This window comes from Triticum dicoccoides, chromosome 2A, assembly GCF_002162155.2.
Source record: "Triticum dicoccoides isolate Atlit2015 ecotype Zavitan chromosome 2A, WEW_v2.0, whole genome shotgun sequence".
Classification (NCBI taxonomy): Eukaryota; Viridiplantae; Streptophyta; class Magnoliopsida; order Poales; family Poaceae; genus Triticum; species Triticum dicoccoides.
The window spans coordinates 58,405,652-58,412,634 of NC_041382.1; the positions used below are offsets into that span (position 1 = coordinate 58,405,652).

General features: G+C 46.4%; 1 non-coding gene and 1 pseudogene across 1 annotated transcript; both read right to left on the reverse strand.

Moving 5' to 3' along the window:
• Positions 1-4,879, reverse strand: part of LOC119353200 — an 8,313-nt pseudogene extending 3,434 nt beyond the window's left edge.
• Positions 4,880-5,290: 411 nt separating this feature from the next.
• On the reverse strand, positions 5,291-5,362 carry TRNAG-UCC. The gene has a single exon. It is a non-coding gene; the product is annotated as a tRNA-Gly (tRNA).
• Positions 5,363-6,983: the final 1,621 nt, after the last annotated feature.

A 6,983-nucleotide genomic window follows, 5' to 3' on the forward strand; every position in this document is an offset into this window, starting at 1 on the left:
GCCCACTTAGTTCCCTAGGAAATGAATCAAAGCCAACGATACAAATGCAAAACAGGGCAATGGACGCCAAGGTCGACATGGCTTCCGATGCCAAGTTTTTCGCCAACATGAATGCCAACAACGAAAATATGAAGGCGTGCAGTTAAGGGATGAAGGACATGAATGATGCGATAATGCCTCGCTTCACCAAACTGGACATAGCACAAGAGTCTAGAGCGCTAAGCCCTGAGGCATAGGCTAAGAAAGGTGCTATTTTTACACAGGCTATATAGTGAAATTGACACGCTTCCAGGCGTGCTTGAGAAAAAGAATTACATGGGTGGATACCTCTGTAAACTGTTTACCTCTGTAATAAATTGACATGTCCCTGTTGTAGTCTCGGATACCTGGTTCTGTCTGGCGGTCACTCACATAGAGAGAATAGTAGTGATTTATTCCGATAAAATCAGAAGAACCCTTGATAAGTTCAGACTGGACTTTTGTGAAGGATGGAAGACGAGAGCCAACATTTTTCTTCATCATTTCTGGGTAGTCCCCAAACACCAAAGGCTCTAGTATCCTGTCAGTATTGCAGTTAGGCTCCCAACATGCATAGTTCCCATGTAAAGATGGAGATAAATATCATACCAGCCAAACATGAAATCCTTGCATCTTTGAGTTGCTTCTAAATCCGCGGTGGAATCTGTGAATGGGTAACTCCAGAAGGAGTAGATATTTATGCCCACAACTCCTTTTTGCATAGCCTGCATCCATAAGTTCCTTCAGTGAGTCCACACTCTTTAGCTATGAAAATTTTGCACTGTAACAGGAAAAGGGAATATCGTGCTAAAACATAAAACATGCATAAACAAAGATGGGCTATGAAATGGTTAATGTGTAATGAATGAAAATTGTGACTTCACCATCGACCTAAGCTAAGATGGCTAATAAAGCTCACAGTTTCTGAAGAATCTAGCAGCAACCAAACTATTTTGGGTACAAGATCATTCACTCACTCGATACTTCTCTCTGTACAGTCTGGCAACTGATGCATGCGCCAATAAGTATGGACTGCTACATATGGTTCAGTGCTGGAGTTCCCAGCTGTGCACTTTGTTATTCCAAATGGATCTGAGCATCGACCAGGTGGTAATTGACCACTGCCATAAGAGGCAACTGCACCAATGTTTGGTTCGTTCACTGTAGTCCAGTAAGTGACTCTGCCTCCAAACTCCCTGAAGCAAACATCCGCATATGCCGTGAAATCTTCGCTGCATTTTGCAGATACAAAAGTATTAATAGAACCACTCCGTTGTAGTATGTCACTGTTACTAAAAAACTGCCACTCCGAGAGAAATTATTTACTCCCTCCGTTCCAAAATAGATGACTCAACTAAGTCAACTTTATACTAACTTCAGTACAAAGTTAGTACAAAGATGGGTCATCTATTTTGGAACAGAGGGAGTATTTGTGAACCCTTATATAAACTTACATAATTCTGGGGCTTAACCATCCACCATACTCGTCTTCAAGAATTTGAGGGAGATCTAGATGGTGAAGTGTGATGTGTATTTGAATACCTGTACAAATAAACTTCGTTGGTGCATACCTAAGCCATAGCTGCATTTGGATGCTCAGAGATCAAAATATATACTCCACTCGCTCTGCTATGTCTGTCCTCAGCCCACCAGGCCACCACACACATACAAAGAGAAAACTAATTCTACAAAAGAGTTAGTGAGAAATGAGTATGCATAGCCTTATCATATGACATGCTACAACCACATGACCTCTTCCAAATCATTAAAGTAGGAGTAGAAGCATTGTATCAACTACACTTGATTCCCTGAATGGACAAATATTTGGCGGAGACTCCTGAGGTCAAGGACATGTATAGAGAAATAGAAAGAACAATTACCATGTTTCACAAGCTCATCTATGATGTTATTGTAGAACTGTAACCCTTTTGGATTGACAGCTCCACGTCCATCTGCAAACCACAAATTTTGCCGAAATAGTTAGAAAAAAACGAAATTGAAAAAGGGCTTTTGTGATGGACCTTGTGAGGAATTATGTACTTGGAATGAGCCTCGACCAGGAGATGGAGAACCTATAGGCCTCTAGGCCTGTATCAGATATGAGCTTGATATCCTCCTGAAATATCGGAATTACTAAACCTGAGAACTGCTGAAGTATTACTACAGTTGATGCAACACAGAGAAACACCAGCAGAACATTTTGCTCTTATCATTTACCTTGTATTTATGGTACCCATCTGCAGTAACATCTCCTGTGCTTTGGTCTGGCATTTTACCTGTGAACACAAATCAACAACGGTCAGCTTGGTCAACCTGTGCGACTATGATTACCATGTCCAGTTTAGCTCTGCTTTAACAAAACAAAACAAAAATGTTTATGTGGAATTGTTTGACCAAGAGGGAACTGGTCTCAAATTTCTACGCATTTGAAATACAAATTGTGCCAGACTCTATCTGTTACGCATTTGAAATACAAAATAAAAATAAGCACATGCTATATCAATTCCTTCTACGAAACTTGCTGCCGCATATTTAGTGAGGCATTGCAGCACATCAAAACCAGAAAGATAAATTGCACGCATAGATAGCAACTAACCTGCATGAGTGAAAGTGTCCCAAAAGCTTGGCCTCCTACCATCCTCAGCAACAGCACCCTCATACTATATGCAAATGAAATATCTAAATTTAGCACACCATGATTTTCAACGAAATAAGATTCCATCAGCTTACTTGATATGCTGAGGTTCCAGATCCAAATACGAAGTCCTGCGGAAAATCACTTCTTGTGAAGCCAAGAATGGCAGCTGCATCCTGAACCCAGAGGGACAGCAAGATGTACAAGAAAGCAGTGGCACCCATGTATCTATCTTCTTGGATTTATGCCAACTCTCCTCAACCCCATCTTCATCCAGGTCAAATAAATAGCCCACAAGTCAACTAGCCTCAACTTCATCTTCATCCAAGCCAAATAAATAGTTCACAAGTATAGGCATGCCCAACTGCCATGTACATCGTGCTTGCTTTGCCTTCATGGCGTCAGACCCTGTACAGAGTGATGAGTCACGCACTTAATTATTTATTTCATAAAATATCTCCAGCTAGAGTTATCATACATATTTTTTCCCGGCTCGTGATCCGTGCGTCAACTGGCCCTTCAGGACTGCACGAGGCCCATTAAACAATTTGGCCTAATGCGTCAGAGATTAAATGGAAACTCAAGAGACAAAACACCACTCAGCTGATTAAGAAAAGGCACACTTCAAAAATGAAAGTCCCATGCGGATCACAAGGATGGCAGGAGAAAGGATCTTTTATTTTTTCTACTAGAATATGCAGCTGGAAAGTGCGCATCATTCTGTATTAGAAGAAAAACGTCGAAGCCAAGAAAGTCTTGCAGCCAAAAAAACGAAAGGCAAAGCGAAATAAGCATCAGCATCTACCTGCCTGTCCTCTCCTTCAGGTTCTTCCTTATGGCAAGAATAAGTTGCTGTTGAACAGCGCCAGCAATCGCTGTGAGTAGTAATCGGAGCAGAAGAATAAACACTAACATGTGCAGAAGAAGCGTGATGGGCTTCCTGTGGCAAGCTTGCGTTCTTGCCACCGGAGAACATGAAGCCGCCGTAGATAGCCAGTTGACAGAGAAGGCACTGCTGTCAGACGTTGAGGGCTCGAGGCAGATCCTTCTTTTTCTCTTGCACACTCACAAGCACTTACACCAGTAGGAGATATTATTATCTTCTGACAGTGCATAGATCTGCATTTTCCGGGGCGTAACTCATGGAATCAACCATTTCACTCCATTAAGCTCAAACCTTCCTCTTTGTTGGCTCCCTGCTCCACCATCTTCTGCCCAATGGCTCTTGCATCTTCCCATCGACCATTGACTTCCTACAAGTTGAGCAGAAAGGCATAACATCCACCATGTGTGCAATGCACATGTCTCCGTTGGTATATCCAAGACACAGTTTCAGCCTCCTGCACGCCCAAGGAGATCAGCTGGACACGCATAGTGCCTAGATCATTGCAAGCCCTCCATGGTGCCGCATTGACTGGAAAATTTTCCGTTCATCCACACGACTTGTGTGGGTGCACGCTGCACAAAGCAGCAACAAACGACTGATTACGCACAAACCCCTTTTCAAGCATCCTTTGGAACAACTCAAGTGCACGCTCACCATGGCCATTCACTGCAAGCTCTTCGGTCACTGAATTCCACAGCACAACTTCACGGCGGTGAACGCAGTCAAAAACACACCACCCCTCCTCCGCGCACCCACACTTGCAGTACATGTCCACCGGCGCGGCCTCAACCATGACATTCCTTTGCCTCCCTGCAAGCCCCCCATCTCCAGATACCGATGGACCCACCAAGGCACCAACCACACTCGACGACACCAAGACGGGAGCACTGTCACCAGCACCAGTACACCCGGCTTGAAACCCTCCCCCATCATCCGATCAAACGCATGCAGCGCCTCCTCGAGCTCGCTCCCCTGCACGCACAAGCGCGTCGACTACTCGACCATCGCGCTCCAAGACAACACCAGATTCCGCTCCGGCATTCTTGCAAACACTTGCCGCGGCGCCGGCAGGTCGCCGCTCTTGCCATGCGCCCATGCCCGGGCACCATGAGGCGGCGCCCGGGTCGAACACCTTGCGCGCGTGGGGCAGGAGGCCAAGTGCGCAGTAGAGCTTGAGGAGGGAGTTGGTGACGACGGGACGCGGTCAGGCGGGTGCATCCAGCGGAGTGGAGTTGGACAGACGAGGCGAGAGGACAGCCGCGGCGTGCGAGCGGGGCTGCCGTGGGAGGGAGCCGCAGAGAGCGGGCAGCTCACCATTTGGTCTTGCGCTTCGCGTCATTTTTTGGCCAGTGTTGTCGTGAACAAAAGAAGCGTCCAAGCGTCCAGCGGCTGACCGATGGAATCCACTCTGGAGTAGTCCTGGCCATGGGCCGCCCGGCCCGACCCGGCCCGACGCTGCTCCCAGGCCGGGCCTGGGCCTAGGTTTTGAGCCCGAAGACTAGGTCGGGCTGGGCCTAGGCCCGCTGTTTATGTCATTTACTGAAGAGGCCCGGCCCGAGGCCCGACGTGTTTTTTGCTGTGATGGGCCGGGCTCGGGGCTGAAAACTAGGCCCGACGGTCGGGCCGGGCTCGGGCCTGAGTTTTCTACCTCGGGCTTGGTCAGGCCCGGCCCGGCCCGGAGGATGGCCGGGTCTACTCTGGAGTGAGTCTTCACTGCAAGGTGCAGACGCAGTGTAGGCTGGCAAAAAAAATGCGTCTGCCGGGAGTCGAACCCGGGTCTATTGCTTGGAAGGCAATTATCCTAACCGTTGGACTACAGACGCTGGCTGTGATAATTTTCACGATACAAATTATTCGTACAGTGAGGGCGCAAGTGAACCATCATCACATCAGGTCCTTTGTACCGTCTCAGCTTAGCCTCCTGAAACAGCGTTAAACCTATTGTACCGTCTGAGGGGACGCGGCCCGCAATGTTGGGACTGTGTTGTTCGAACCTATTCTGTCATCCAACGCGGTACCGTATCAGTCCACGGAGCTACCCGACATCTGTTTTCCTATAAATTGAAAGCCATCTGGGGAAGCTTTTGTGGAGGTCCTGACCGGCGCTACATAGGACTCTAACATCTCCGGCCCAATCAAACCCTCTTCTCAGTCTCATTCTCTTCCATTCCATGCATGCCCTCCCTTGTTTTGCACCTGCACCCTCCTCCTTCAACGTCGTCGCTTTACCTCTTCGGCTGATACACAGGCTTTGTCGGACGTCCGCAGCCACCGCCCACGCGCCCGCTCCCCTTATACTACAACGTCGTCCACCTAGCATTTGTCTGCAGCCAGGGACCCCTACACCCCCTGCCGACATCGTCTGTGGCGGACACCACACTCGGTAGGTGTTCGGTCAATGTCATTGAGCTTATTTTCGAACTTCATGTCGTTTTTTAAGTAAGAAGGATGGCGGGACTCGACCATGGAGGATGAGTTGCTATGCGATATGTGGAGTAAATAGCAAAAAAATATCACATTTGAGGCTAGGGTTACAGAAAACTACCACTTTCTTTAATTTCTCAAAAATCTACCAGTGTCTTGGTTGGTTGTTCCAGAAAAACCAAATGACCATGTGATTTAAAACCTACCATTATCTATCTAGATAATATCACTTGTATTTTCAAATGCATATGGGTTAGATACAAAATAATGTTGAAAAGAAAATTGTTGAGATTTGCAAAGTTCAGGCGGAGTAAACCCCCATATCATAACCCGTCAATGATCGTCAGATCATACATGTTGTACTCTTTTTCATTGGTGAGTTTTCCCTAATGGTTTTTCATAAAATATTTTCAATGAGACAATATAAATACAAGTGTTCAGATATGCCATTTTTCTTTTATCCTTATATTTCCCCCGTGGGTTTTTAAAGGAGTTTTTCGTGGCACATCATATTGCACTCTTTTTTCCATTAATGAGTTTACTCTCAAGGTTCTCGTATAAGGTGCTAAATGAGTCAATACATTTTTATTTTCATATTCATACTTTCTATTTTCCCCACCAGGGTTTTTGAAGAAAGTATACAAGGCACATTTATTGGTCTCCAACTCACTAATGGGATTTTTTTCCTATCTACATTTTTCTGTTATGAGTTATCAAGGAGACAATAAATACGTTGTATCATTTTCTTCTTATTTTCTCACAGGGTTAAAGGAGTTTTAACAACATATCGTACGATGCCACCGGTGTGCGGCTTTTTGGACAGAAGTTGTGTGCCCTCGTGTACCTGGCGTCGGGGGAGGAGTCACAGTGATTTCTCCGGGAGGATACCGACTCGCCGTTTCTGCCTCGTACGTGGCAGGGGGACGCAATGAAGCAGTGGCATCAATGTCGTTCAACTCGTCAAGCATGTTTATGCTCGCCGCTGATGGCGCGCGGGAGTTCCGGATGGACCTCGCGCCG